Raw genomic sequence first — 16,035 nt, forward strand, 5'->3', positions numbered from 1 at the left:
AGCTGTGAACTTATCCAACCATTCTGGAGAGCAATTGGAATTATGCCCAAAGCTGTGCATACCTTTGACCCAACAATACCACTTTTGGGTTCTTTTTCCCAAGGAGATCATAGAAAAGGGAAAAGGACCGACATGTTCAAAATATTTATAGCTGCTCTTTTTGTGATGGCAAGGAAATGGAAATTGAGGGGTTGCCATCAGTTGGGGACATGGCTGAACAAGTTGTGGTATATGAATGTAATGGAATTCTATTGTTCTGTACGAAATAATGAGCTGGAGGAGTTCAGAGAAACCTGGAAAGACTTGCATGAACTGATAATGAGTGAGATGAGCAGAACATTATACAGAGTATCATCAACAATCTGTTGATAATCGTAATAGGACTGGATTCTTCTCACCAGTACGATGACACAAGAAAGTCTCCAGGGGACTCATGATAGAAAAGGCTCTCCAAATCCAGAAAAAAAGAACTGTGGAATATGGATGCTGATTGAACCATACTATTTCCATAATCTTTCTTTTTGTTTTTGGTGCTATTGTTTTTCTGTTTTAAGGTTTTTCCTTATTGCTCTGATTCTTGTCTTATAGCATGACTGATGAAGAAATATGTTTAATGTTGTTATGTTTATGTATATAAACATGTGTGTGTATATATATATATATATGTGTGTGTGTGTGTGTGTGTGTGTGTGTGTGTGTGTGTGTCCAGTGTTTAAGGAATGGGGGGAGGGAAGGGAGGGAGGAAGAAAAATTTGAAATGGAAATCTATATATAAACAAATGCTAAAAACTATCTCTACATATAACTGGAAAAATAATAAAATACTTTTATTTCAAAAAAGCAAATGTTGAAAACTGTCTCTACATGTAACGAAAACTAATAAAATACTTATATAAAAAAAAACAGTGGCAAAAGCATGGTACCTTTTTGCTGGGATATTGTGTAGAAAATTCTTTGGTCAAGTTTAAGGTATATATAAAAGTTATGATGAACTATGCTCTAAGAAAACCTGGAAAGACCTCCATGAACGAATCAGAGTGAACTGTACAGTATACAAATTAATAGCAACAGTGGTAAGATGATCTGCTGGGAAGGACGTGGTTATTCTCAGCAATGCAATTGATGCAATATAACTCTGAAGGAGTTTATGAAAATTGGAATCCATTTATAGAGAAAGAACTGATGGTATCTGAATACAGATGAATTAAACTTAAAGCATATTTTTATGTTGACAAAAAATTGAAGATTCATCAATATGGTATGTTTCTTTGTCAAGGACTTTATGATTTTTACTAATGCGTGGAAAATTTTTGTTATCATTTTGTCTGTAAAAATGATTTTACTTTATGAAATGAAGTACCTTTAATATAGTCAGCCAACAGTAAGTGAAGTCTCATCTTGTATGTATTTTATACCTTTTAGTTAAGTGTATGATGATCAGGATCAATCAATTAACCCATATGTGTTTACTTAGGTGACTACTGTGTGCATTGTACTGGTTTAGGTACTGAGGATTCAAAGACAATGATGTAAGAATTCCTTCACTCAAAAAGTTTGTAAATCACTAGGGGAAACCAATATTCCGGAAACTAAAATAAGTTCAGGGACCAGGAACATACTTCATCCACAAAGTGTCCTTTGAGCAAACTGTTGCGAAAAACAATGGATCTAAGAAATGAGAGTAATGTGGAAGTGCATTACCAGCATGGAGGGCCATAGTGAAAGGCATGGAATAGAGAAAGAAAGAAAGAAAGAAAGAAAGAAGAAAGAAAAGAAAAGAAAGAAAGAAAAGAAAGAAAGAAAGAAAGAAAGATAAAAAGAAAGAAGAAAGAAAGAAGAGGAAAGAAAGAAACAAACAAAAATGAAAAAAGAATGAAGTGAGGAAGGTAGGACAGAAAGAAAGAAGGTTAAAAAGAAAGAGAATAGAAAGAGTGAAGAAACACTTCATATATAACAAAGTCCGTGAATATATTGACACATGATAAAGGAATATTCTGATCCTGTTATGTTTGCATGTTTTAGAATAAATAGCATTCCTGATATTTTCTGATTCTCAAGGAAAAACTTCTATTGGCCTTAGTGAAAGGAGATTTTTATGCAATGAAAGGCAAAGGACCTAAAAAAGAAAGAAAGCAAATATGAATGGTAGTATCCACTGCTGATTTTCTCTTTCTCTTTAAAATTTTTTCATTACATTTTCTTTCTGTCAACAAACTTCACTTCCTCCTTCACTTCTACCTCTTCAGGTAATGACCTTTAATGAAAAAATGAGGTCATTTGTTATGAAATCCTCTCTTCTACTTTTTTTTCTCCAACTCAAAAACCCTAACTCCTTCTACTCTTTCTGCTTTCCCTCAGGCTCTTGAAACAGGTGTCCTTTCTCTTTGCAAGAAACCCGTTTTTTTAAATGTGGCTTTTGATTCCTTCACCTCTTATCTTTCCAGCAGTCAGTAGTCAATAAACATTTAAGAACCTACAAATGTCATGCACCATGCTATGGATTTGGGAATACACACACGCACACACACACACACACACACACACAAAGTAAATTTTACAGGAAGTGACAGTGAAATGCGGACGAAAATATGCAAACAACTATGAACAAACAAGCTATAAAGAAGTTACATTGGCAATAATCAGTGAAGAAAAACACTAGAATAAGGGTGCTTGGGAAAGACATCCCATGGAAGGCAGGAATTTTAGATCATATTGAAGCAAGTCAGGGATGCTAGGAAAGCAGAGACAAAAAGGGGAAGTATTTTGTACATGGAATAACCAGTAAAAAAACAAAAACAAAAAACCCTCCAGAGTCAGGAAATAGAATATCTTGTATGAAATACAGTAAGGAGGTGTGATGAAAAAGGTATGAGGAGCTTCAAATATCAATAGAGGCTTTTATATTTGACACTGAAAGTGATAGGGAACAGTAAGTTTTATTGAGTAGAGGCGTGACATGGTCATAACTGTGATTTAGGAAGACCACTAAATCAGTAGGCCTTGTTGGCAGATTGAATATAGGGGAAGGTGAGAAAGGGGACTTTGTTGATGGTACCTAGATTACATACAAGGGATTTGGGAAAGTGACAAGTGACCTTAATAATAATAGGGAAAAGGGGACAGCTTGGTGGCGCAATGAAATAGAGCACCAGCCCCTTGATCGAGGAGGACCTGAGTTCAAATCTGACCTCAGATCCTTGAGATTTACTAGCTGTGTGGACCGTAGGCAAGTCACTTAACCCCATTTGCCTCACCAATAATAATAATAATAATAACAATAACAATAATAAAAATAATAATAATAAAGAAAATTAGGAAGCAGGTAGATTGGGCAGAAAAATAATGAGTTTAGTTTTTGGTCATGTTCAGATTAAGATGACTTATAGGACATCCAGACAAGATGATCAACATCCTTGGAGATTGAGTGTGTCTGGAGATCAGAGAGAAGTTAGGTCTGGAAAAATAAACTTGACATAATTTGTAGAGAACTGATTGGGCCATCAAGGATAAATTATAGAGGGTTGAGGAAGGTTCTTAGAAGACCTGCCTGAAGTGATGAAGATTTAGCAAATGAGGCTGAAAAAGAAGAGATAATAGTTATAACAAGAAAGACTACTTCATGAAAACCTAGAGAGAAGCAAATGTCAAGAAGAGTTGTAGTCAACAATTTCAAAGGCTACAGAGAGGTAAAAAAGCCATAAGCCACAGAAAAGGTAAAGAATTTGGCAATTAAGAGATACTAATCACTTTAGAGAAAGCAGTTTAAGGTGAATGATGAGACTGGGAACCCGACTGTACAACTTTATTTTATAATTTAAAAAATATATTTATTTTTAATTTTTGGAATGAAGAAAGCTTTGTATAATAATAATAATTTTAAAAGATGATTAGACATGAAACTGATATCTATTATGTGTAAATTATATTGCTTTTAATTACATCATAGTCATGTAAGTGTGTGTATATGTATGTATGTGTGTGTGTATATATCTATGTATATGTATGCACCCATGATATATGTGTGTATGCATATGCATGGAATATCACTCTAGATTCAAAGAACCTAGATAGACTCAAATAATCATATTCAAATTAGGATGTGTACTACTAAGGAGATGTACAAGATAATTCACTGAGGTGTGAATTAACCTAGCTTATTTGCTTGCTTTCACAATACAGTGACATATTGCAATTTGCATGTGTAAAGAAGAGTAGATTTGAGTCATATTTTAACCAAACTAATATTAACAAAAAAGAAAGTGACTTTAAGAACGTCCGTAAAAAGTACAGGTAAAAGGTAATAGTGATGATTTAAGATGAAGAAATAAAAATAAGATATAGAAGTTGACACTTTACTACATATGTAAACATTTAATTAGCCAAATGAAACTTAAAATATAGAATAGGCATATTATAAACAAAATATTTGGAAACATGTCCATCCTCATAGGATTTTGTTGGCAAAAATAATGTGTCACCAGTAAAATTTAAAAACTAAATTATTCACTCAAAACACTCTTGCAAACAGAAGTGTCTAATTTCTTTACATTTTCTTTTTTTAATGAAATGTTTTAGCAAGTTTTCAACCCATTTTTATGAACATTAAAGTACAACAGTTCATGCTTAAATTGTAAAAAACAACTAGAGGGTTGCATATTTTCTAGTAAAATTTCACCAAACATATTTGCAATTTTTAAATTAGGTTGAAAAACAATATCATGAGTTAGTACGTCCAGAAATGATGGATCTATGTATTGTAGAAATATTTTGACCTACTAGCTTAATTTTGGGGGCTAAATTGACTGGGGTACTTAATCTGGGACTGTGACTATTTGGTTATCTGACTGATGTTAACTTAGTATGGGCCATTTATAAAGTTCCACCACTCTGCTCCCAAATTGATAAGCTAAAGATTAAGAAGCCTCTTAACTAAATAATCAAAGCAGAGTTTATTTATGAGATACTATTTAAAATTTAGAATACAGGGAAATAAACTGTACAACCTGACTGCATTGTGGTGCGTCTCTTTCCACTGCATCTCTTTCCACCTACTGTGCGGAACTTCTTTAATAAAATAAGGGCCTTAGCTGCTTCTTGCCTTAGGGCACTCAGGTACTGTATTCTAACTTCTGAGCCCCTTTTACTTTGTAAATCCCCTTGATTCTAACTTTCCCCTCCTTACTGCCGCTGAACCCCTATGTTTCTTTCTCACCAACCTTCTGTCTGTCTGCTCCGTCAGTCTGCCCTCTGACTCTCTTTTCTCTGCTCCTAGTCCTTCTCGTCTTGTCCTTCATCCTTGTAGCCCCATGTCTGTCTTCTCCAACCTTTGCCATCTCTTCAGCAGCCTCTTGACCTCTTCTTGTCCATCTTCTTCATCGTCCTCTCTAAGTCTAGCACCCAGGTCTATATATACCTTTTCTTCTCTTCACTCAATCTCAGGGCTTCCTGAGCCCGAACAGACAAAGCTAATCCTCCAGCCAGGTCTGCAGCTGGGGTGGGGGGGAGCTTGCACTAGAGCCTCACGTGCCCCAGCACAGACCCCAGCACAGGCCACACCAGAGTCCAGCATCTCTCAGATACCTCCGCTTAGGGAGGAGGGAGCTGGGGCCTTCTTCCCCACAGCTGTCTGACCCTGCATCTTGCACAGCCCATGGGGCTTTCTGGCTCAGCTGAAGCAGAGGGGGAGGGGCAACAGCCCCTCCCACACAGAAGAGACCCTGAGAGCCTTAGGCTTTCCAATCTCAGCCCAAAGGCAGGTTCCCCAAATCAAAATAAATTTCCACAGTATCCATTCAGATACATGTATCTTTATATGACATATTTTTCATCTATGACATACATTAAAATTATGTACTGAAATGAAAATTTGGAAACCAGATTTTTCAACTTGCTGTGTCAAAGTAGTATGTATTTCCAAATAATGAAACATAATAATCATGAGTAAAATTTTATATCACTAAGGATTATAAAAAAGAAATTCATATACCTTATATTAGTCACAGTGATCTCATGTTAGATAAACATAGTAAATCTTTATTTATTTTTACTTGACCCTTTTCATGTCTTTTGTTTGTTTTATCAAATACTTATTATTTTATTATGTATTTACATTAGTAATTAGACATGATTACATAAATCCGTTAATTTCAAGAATAAAAGCTCTCAATGTTATAGAGATGAGTGTAACATCTAATCACAGTCTAAGTGGTCTTAGCATTGTTCTGAATCAAATAGATGAAATTGAATAAGGGACAACTGAAAAGCTTTTTAATTTTTTAATTTAGGTTCAAAATCTTGGTTTCTCAAAGGCTAACTGGAAAGTGACATTACAGAGAAGTTTATCTGACAACCATCTGCGCTTTTTATATGCTGTAAATTGAATATGAGTCAATCAGTTGGCTTTACAACCAAACAAAAACTAATATATTCTAGATTGCCTTAAGAGACAACTTTGAGAAAACAAGAAGTGAAAATCATCCTCTAGTCTGCCTGAGTTAGACCATGTGTTTATGTATTTCTGGATAATGCTGTTTAGGAAATTCCCTTGATCAAGCCATAGGTTTCGTGATAAAACAAAATAGTAATATTTAGGGTGGGAAAGAGAAGCCTTGGTGTATGGGGAATTGGAGATCATGTTATGTGATAGGATTAAACTTATTCTGCTTTTTTTTTTTTAAGTAAAGCAGAATTAGGAGCAACAAGTTCCCAAGAAACAAATATTTCAGGAAAAAACAAACAAGCACCTGTTCTTCCTAATAATAAGTACTATCCCAAAATTAAATGAACAATCTTAGGTTCTACTTTGCTGTCCTTCACTGGGAGGTTTTAAGCAAAACTTCATTCCTATTGAATAACATGTAGTGAAGATTATACTGTGGATATTGGTTGAAATGAATGGTGACTGAGTTCCATTTGAAGCCTAAAATTATGTGATATTATGGACTGTACACGAAAGAGAACAGAAGACGTTTCGCAGAGGACATAGACCAAAAAGGCCATTGCCGGTATGAGAATGAAATTGTTTGCATATCTGTCTCCCATTACAATTTTAGCATATGAGAGCCAAAGGACTTTGTTACTATTGTCTGCTGTTGATTATCTGTCTGTCTATCTTCACACATATAATGTATAAGAGAGATATATCTCATATGATGTAGTGTGTGTGTGTGTGTGTGTGTGTGTGTGTGTGTGTGTGTGAGAGAGAGAGAGAGAGAGAGAGAGAGAGAGAGAGAGAGAGAGAGAGAGAGAGAGAGAGAGAGAGACAGCAAGAATGAACCAGGGGAAGCAAGGACTCATAGCATTCTAAGTAGTAGCTACAGTAAGTAAAGAAGCATTGAACCTAGAAATGAAATATGATATGCAAAGAGCAGCAAGAAGATCAGTGTCACTAAGTTTTGAAGTTCTAAAAGAAAATGTTTTGATATAAAATCAAAAGTATGTAGATTCATATTTGGAGGTCATTAAGTCTTTGACAGATGTTATACGTTTTTCTAGGCAATAGGAGACATTATTGCATGTTTTGTAAGCAAGGAAATTCTATATTCAGACTTCTCTTTTAGGAAAATTAATTTAGTGGCTCTATGAATGATGTATCACAGAGCAGACACTGGAGGCTAGTAATAAGATCATAAGACTATTTATAAAACTACTATGAACCAAGATATAATGAGAGTCTGAACTTGGGTTAAGAAACAAACATATTTTATATATATATATGTATATATACATATATTATACATACCTTATGTATATATGCACATATTATATATGTATAATATGTGTGTGCACATATATACATATATATATATTAAATAAAAGGAGTTACTTCAATACAAATATCAACAAGAATTATGTGATTTAACATTCACTATAAGGCTAGGAGGAGTTAGCTCCAGTTATTATCCTAAGAAAAGTAAGAATAAAATTTTAAATTAAAAAAAAGATCACCTATCATACATATGATAAATGCAAATTATATAAGCTGAATTGATAATTTTAAAGAATTAAATCTACTGCCCATAATTCCTGACAGCAATGAAATGTTAAAACCTGAAGACACTAACAGTAACTAGGAACTCATGTTTGGCTCATTAACTCCGGAAAACAGATAAACCCCATGGTGAGTAGGAAGGTTCAATACCAGGGACTTTATTGCATCAGAGGAAGTGAACTTCCTGAACAAAGAAGCTCATAGAAAACCAATCTTTTCATCAAAACAGTGAATGGAGCCAGTCTGGCAGTTGGCCCAAAATCACCCATGATCACTGAGATGATAATGATAGTGAATGTATGTTGTGTGACCTGATATTTTAGCATGACCAAATCATATTTAAGATACTATTCTACATGTATAATGGAGGGAATTTTTTCCTCAAATAATACTACATTCCTCTGGAATGAGTTTTAAAATTGCTTCTTTCTTTAAAACATATTTATTCCTCATATTGCCTTCTCCATTAAAATGAATAAGACCAGTTCATTTAAAGCTGTTTCTACCATTTATAATTCCTAGAAAGCTGGGCTTAATCTTTGCCCTCACCCTATGTATGGATCAACTTCAAAGAAATAACAATTTGCTGGGTAGATATTCTTTATCTTGATTGGAATTTCATGGTCATATAAAGGTGTGAATGTACTTTAGCCAAGTACTTCTCTTGAATAGTAATCAAGGTAAGCTTGGTCAGAGTGTCAAGTGGTGAAAGTAAAAAACAACTCCCCAAAAATAGTAAATCTGAAAATAATCTTATTAAAGCAATATAACATTTCAAATAATTTTCTTCATTTTTTCTGAGCCTACTAAGTAAGAATGATAGCACTTGTGAGCAAACACTTCTTATTTCCAAAAGCTTCTCACAAATTATTTGCCACAATCAATAAAGCCAAGAACCCGCACTAAAAAACAACATAAATAACAAAAATAAATTCAGTGATGGCATTGACTATTCCATGTTTTGAGGGGCTCATTTCCCTTCTATGACTATAAACATGATTCTCATGACAGGATATAAAGGTAAGTCCTAAAAGGAGTAGAGACTCTCTTAACTGCACTGTCAATAGCCATTGTAAACCTGGTCTATAAATGAAAAATAATTCAGTATCCAAGTAAGGAGCAGAAAATATCAAAATATAGATGTAGAAAGTAGCTTGCCTGATGCCACCTTTTTCTCTTGATATTTGTGAGGAAAAATGAAGTAATGTTTTAAAAAGTATATTGAACCTATAGAATGTATTTCAGCAGGCTCAGGACTGAATAGTGGGGACTTGGGCCCTGTCTGAATTATTATATGAATGCAACTAAATCAAGTATTTTGCTCTTATACATAACATAAAAAGCAGAAATCTTGCATTCATTTAAATCTCTGGAATAGTGATATTAGAACAGAGCAGCTATTAGTATCCTAACATCTGACCTTAATGACTGTGTGCATTGTAAATAGTAGGTATAGTAGGATACTTTCTTTTAGTTTGTCGTCTGACAAGTAAGATGAAATTATGTATAGAATCAGTAGTGGTTTTAGCCAGGAAGATACTCAGATTATATTTGATCTCTACTACTGATAAAATTTTAAATATATAGCCCCACATTTAACAAACATTCAGTTTTGTTTTTGCATTTTCTGTGATATACAGAAGGAAATCTGTTGGTAAGCATTGTTCAATTCAATATGCTTGGATCTTTTTCTTTCCTTTAAGTAACTTCACATGTTTACCTCTCACAAATTATCCTTCTCTTTCTTTCTTTCTTTATTAATTAATTTATTAATGGTTCCATTATCAGAAACATATTTTTGACATTATTATTTGTTCTTGGAGCCCATATTAGGAACTTTACAGACATATTTTTGTCTGAAAAGATAACTTGCATAATCCAAACTCAGAGTTTCAAGTGTTTCAATAACACAGTCTAAGTGAAGTATATAATAATAATTATTATTATAGTACAATATATATTCCAATATATAGCCTCCACTAAAGTCCTATTCTGATATTCTAATATGGTCATGATAGCATCATTTGGTTTTTCACTGTTACACATTTTCAACCCTCATAGTAATATTTTGATTCTTCATTCCTTCTCATCCCCTCATCTAATTAGTTGAAAGTCTTACATCTCTTATATCTATATTCTTTTATCCATTCAAGTAGTCAGAACTGTAGGTCATGCACTTCTCATCTATTTAAATGGACTACATGAATACCATGGTCTCTGTGTTGCTCACTTTTCTCCAGTCCATTCTCACAAAGCTGCAATGCAATATTCCTATTCTGACCTTAATAGTAGCACTGAGCATTTCCTGGTACTGAGAAGGTGGATCACTTCGCTTTGAAGTTCTAAATTGCCAGTAGGGATTTATTAATGTCTGCACTAAATCTGGCACCAATATGGCAGCCTCTCAGTGGGTAGACAATCCATCTAAGGGGATATGAATTAGACAAGTTAAAAACAGAGCAGGTTATAGCTCATGTGTGAAAGAATGGTGATATTGAACCTGTGAATGGCTGCTGAACTTCCAGTATATGTGAGATAGAGAAATTCAGCCTCAAAAAAGCACGCAAGCAAACAAACAAAACACACACAAATTGAAAGCAATATTCTGAAATCCAGGGGTCTAACTAAGTCATCAATTACTCAAAAATTTCAGTACTTTCTTATTATTGCTAAGATAAATATTACTTTTTCAAGCTGTTATTTAAAGTCCCCTATAGCTTTGTTGATATCCCCCACAGTTAGTTCAAACAAATATTTTCAACTTTATTTAACATCAATTTCATGTGTATCCCAGCTAGCTAGCTGGTTATGACATTACATCTCCCACCCCTATGGATTCAAACCACCTGCCATGGATCAAAAGTCCCAAAATATAAGTTGAAAGGAATTTCATAAACCATCTAGGCCAAAATGAACATGAGGAAGTATCTCTTCTTCTAGAGTTTAAGGATTTATTTGAAGATTAATAATAAATAAACAAGCAAATTAATAATTTCATAAATAAATAGATAGATAGATAAAGAAAAATAGAGTGATAATAATCAGTATTCATTTCTCTTAATATTAGCCCTGGGGCTAAAAAAGAATAAGGACAGTCTATTACCCATGGTACAGCTATTCACTTGGTTATAGAGACGTTGTATACTTCCTAGAAATTCTCCTATATAGGCTAAATATCTTCATTTTTCTCCCTAAGGTCTTTACATATTATTGTCAAGCTTTTAATCATCTTGTTTTTTTCTTTTCTCTGAATACCTTTCAGCTTACAAATGATACTCCTAAAGTATGGTACCTCAGATTGCCTTACCTTCTATGTTTTCATTCGAAGCATTGATAAGAATGTGAAATTAAAAGGACAAAACACTCAAAAGAGACCTTCTTTAATGATGATTTTGAAACAGAAATGACTAATATTTGAAGCTAATCATACTAGCACTCTTTCAAAAAAATTAAAATTAATAAAATTAATTTCTCTCAATTACATGTTTTGGATTTTTTGTCTCTGGCTTTTTTATTTATTCATTCATTCATCCATTTATTTATTAATAATTCATTCATTTATTCATTCATTCATTCATTTATCTATCTATCTATTCTTTATTTATTTGTTTTGTTTGTTTATTTAAGTTTCAATGTTTGTTTAGATAGATTTCCAATTTCAAATTTTTCTTCCTCCCTACCCTCCCTCACTCTCCCCTAGGACAGCATGTAATCTGATATTTAACATTAAACATATTTCTGTATTAGTCATGTTATACCAGAAGAATCAGAGCAAGAAGGAAAAATCTCAAAATAGAAAAACAAAGCACCAAAAACAAAAGAGATCAGTATGGTCAATCACGGTCCATATTCCACAGTTCTTTTTGCTTTTTTTTTTTTTTTCTAGATTGGGAGAGCCTTTTCCATCTGAGTCCTATGGAACTTTCTTGTACCATTGGAATGATGAGAAAACTCAAGTCTATCACAGATGATCAACACACAATATTGATGATACTGTGCACAATGTTCTCCTGGTTCTGCTCATCTCATCATCAGCCCATGCAAGAGCCACCAGTTTCTCTGAAACTCTTCCTGGTCATCCTTCCTTAAAGAACAATAATATTCCATTACATTCATATTACACACTTGTCTAGCCATTCACCAATTGATGGGCATCCCCCTCAATTTCCAATTTCATGCCACCACAAAAGAGCAGCTATCAATATTTTGATGTACATGTGGGTCCTTTCCCTTTTCCATGATTTCTTTGGGGAAAAGACCCAAAAGTGGTATTGCTGGGTTAAAGGGTATGCACAGATTTATCACCCTTTGGGCATAATTCCAAATTGCTCTCCGAATGGTTGGATCAATTCACACCTCCACGACAAAGCAATAGTGTTTCAATTTTTCACAACTTCTCCAGCATTGATTATTTTCCTTTTTTGTCATATTAGCAATCTGATAGGTTGTCAGGTGGTACTCAGAGTTGTTTCAATTGCATCTCTCTAATCAATAGTGGTTTAGAGCATTTTTTTTTCATATGGGAATAGACAGCTTTTATTTCTTTATCAGAAAACTGCCTGTTCATATCCTTTGACCATTTCTCAATTGGGGAATGACTTGGATTCTTATAAATTTGGTGTAGTTCCCTATATATTTTAGAAATGAGGCCTTTATCAGAAGTACTGGTCATAAAAATTGTTTCCCAGCTTTCTGCATTCCTTCTAATTTTGGATGCATTGCTTCTGTTTGTACAAAACCTTTTTGATTTAATGTAATCAAAATCATCCATTTTGCATTTCATAATATTGTCTATCTCTTCTTTGGTCATGAACTCTTCTCCTTTCCAAAGATCTGAAAGGTAAACTATTCCTTCCTCCCAAGTATTTTATATTATCATATTTAAGATTTTAGCATCAATATTCATTAGGGAAATTGGTCTATAATTTTCTTTCTCTGTTTTTGCTCTGCCTGGTTTTGGTATCACCACCATATTTGTATCATAAAACAAATTGGGTAATACTCCTTCTTCACCTATTTTACCAAATAATTTATATAATATTGGAATTAATTGTACTTTATATGTTGGTAGAATTCACCTGCAAACCCATCTGACCTATCAGATTTTTGGAAAGGAAAACAGTTTATGACCAAACAAGAGATAGAGTATATTATAAAATGCAAAATGGATGATTTTGATTACGTTGAATTAAAAAAAAAATTGTACAAACAGAAGCAATGCATCCAAAATTAGAAGGGAGGCAGAAAGCTGGGAAACAATTTTTATGGCCAGTACTTCTGATAAAGGCCTCATTTCTAAAATATATAGGGAACTAAATCAAATTTATAAGAATCCAAGTCATTTCCCAATTGAGAAATGGTCAAAGGATATGAACAGGCAGTTTTCTGATGAAGAAACTAAAGCTATCTATTCCCATATGAAAAAAATGCTCTAAATCACTATTGATTAGAGAGATGCAAATCAAAACAACTCTGAGGTACCACCTGACACTTATCAAATTGGCTAAAATTACAACAAAGGAAAATAAGAAATGTTGGAGAAGCTCTGGGAAAATTGGAACACTAATGCATTGTTGGTGGAGCTGTGAACTGATCCAGCCATTGTGGAGAGCAATTTGGAATTATACCCAAAGGGTGATAAAGCTGTGCATACCCTTTGACCCAGAAATACTACTTTTAGGCCTTTTTCCCAAAGAAATTATGGAGGGGCAGCTAGGTGGCTCAGTGGATGGAACACTGGCCCTGGAGTCAGGAGTACCTGAGTTCAGATCCGGCCTCAGACACTTGACACTTACTCATTGTGTGACCCTGGGCAAGTCACTTAACCCCAATTGCCTCACTTAAAAAAATCATGGAAAGGGGAAAGGCACCCACATGTACAAAAATATTTATAGCTCCTCTTTATGTGGTAGCAAGGAATTGGAAGTTGAGGGGATGCCCATCAATTGGGGAATGGCTAGACAAGTTGTGGTATATGAATACAATGGAATACTATTGTGCTGTAAGAAACGATGAGCAGGGGAAGTTCTGAGAAACCCGTAGGGTCTTGCATGGGCTGATGATGAGTGAGATGAGCAGAAGCAGAAGAACATTGTACATAGTAGCATCAACATTGAGTGTTGATCTACGGTGATGGACTATATTCTTCTCACCAATGCAATGGTACAGAAGAGTTCCAGGGAACTCATGACAGAAGAGGATCTCCAAATACAGGAAAGAAAAAAAACAGAACTGTGGAGTATAGATGCTGAATGAACCATACTATTTATTTTGTTTTTGGTGCTGATGTTTTTCTATTTTGAGGTTTTTCGTCATTGCTCTGATTTTTCTCTTATAACATAACTAATGCAGAAATATGTTTAATGTTATTATGTGTGTATGTATATATATATATATATATATATATATATATATATATATATATATATATATATATATATATATATATAAAACATATATCAGATTACCTGCTGTCTAGGGGAGGGGGGAGGGAGGGAGATAAATATGAAATTGGAAAGCTTATATAAATATAAATTGAGAACTATCTTTACATGTAACGGGAAAAAAATAAAATACTTTATTAATTAAAAAAAAAAAGAAGGACTTAGAAGCCAAGAAATAGTAAGGTAAAATGAGCAGACATAAAAAGCACTGAAACATTGAAAGTTTCTTTGGTAAAAAGGTAGATCAAAATTCAGGATCAGCTTCTACCTTTTTTTTTTTTTTTTGGTGGGACAATGGGGGTTAAGTGACTTGCCCAGGGTCACACAGCTAGTAAGTGTCAAGTGTCTGAGGCTGGATTTGAACTCAGCTATTCCTGAATCCAAGGCTGGTGCTTTATGCATTGTGCCACCTAGCAGCCTCCTCATCTGCTTCTAACAAACACCAAATGGTGTACAACACTGGTGCTGCAGGAGTAGCTGGAGGCCCTGGGGGCCCTGAAGTCAGAGGCTGAGTAGTCTTCCATGGTGGCTTTGGCAGTGGTAGCCGAGGTTGAGGTTGGCGCTGTGGTCAAGGCTGGGGCTGAGGATGCGTGGCCTGAAGAGGAAAGGCTGTGGATAAGTAGTGGGTTCCTGTCACCAAGCTGGGCCGCCTAGTCAAGGACATAACAATCAAGACTTTGGAGGAGAGCTATCTTTTCTCCCTTCCTATTAAGAATTCTGAGATCATAGATTTCTTCCTGGGATATTCACTGAAGGATGAGGTTCTGAAAATCATGCCTGGACAATGTACCAGGTTCAAGGCTTTTGTGGCCATTGGCATTTACAATGGCCATGTTAACTTGGGTATCAAGTGCTCCAAGGAAATAGCCATAGCTATTCATGGTGCCATCATTCTGGCCAAGCTGTCCATCATTCCTGTGAGACATGGATACTGGGGGAATAAGATTGGCAAACTTCATACAGTGCCCTGCCACTTGGCACTGTGGATTGATTTTGTTGCACCTGATCCCTGCCCATTGAGGTACTGGCATTGTCTTAGCTCCTGTGCCTAAGAAGCTCCTGATGATGTCTGGAATTGATGACTGCTACTCTTATGCTAGGGGCTGAATTGCCACTCTGGGAAACTTTGCTAAAGCTACCTTTGACGCCATCTCCAAAACATAGCTACCTAACCCCAGACCTATGGAAGGAGACTGCGTTTACTAAGTCTCCCTATCAGGAATTTACTGATGATCTTGTGAAGACTCACACTCAGTTGTCTGTCCAGAGGACCCAGGCAGCTGCTGTGGCAACCACTTAAGATGTTTTTGTTTTTGTTTTCTTTTTTTTAAATAAACAATGAATAAACTGAACTAGGCTTGCTTAAGAAACAAAACTAAACAAAAACACACTCAGAACATAATTTTCTTGTGTAACTTACATTGACCTCATTTCTTTTCCCATTTTTTCTTTTAGTTCTCTCAATTGAATTTCAAAATCCTTTTTAAGCTCTTCCAAGAAGACTTTTTGGTTTTGAGATCAATTCATCTTTCACCTTGAGCCTTCACATTTAGTTATTTTGAGAGTATTTTCCTCATTTCAATTTGTATTTTGGTCTTCCTT

The 16,035-nt window shown here is 34.8% G+C and overlaps 1 pseudogene; it reads left to right on the forward strand.

The window, feature by feature from the left end:
• Positions 1-15,733, forward strand: part of LOC122747335 — a 31,843-nt pseudogene extending 16,110 nt beyond the window's left edge.
• Positions 15,734-16,035: the final 302 nt, after the last annotated feature.

Source organism: Dromiciops gliroides, chromosome 3 (genome assembly GCF_019393635.1).
Source record: "Dromiciops gliroides isolate mDroGli1 chromosome 3, mDroGli1.pri, whole genome shotgun sequence".
NCBI classification, from domain to species: Eukaryota; Metazoa; Chordata; class Mammalia; order Microbiotheria; family Microbiotheriidae; genus Dromiciops; species Dromiciops gliroides.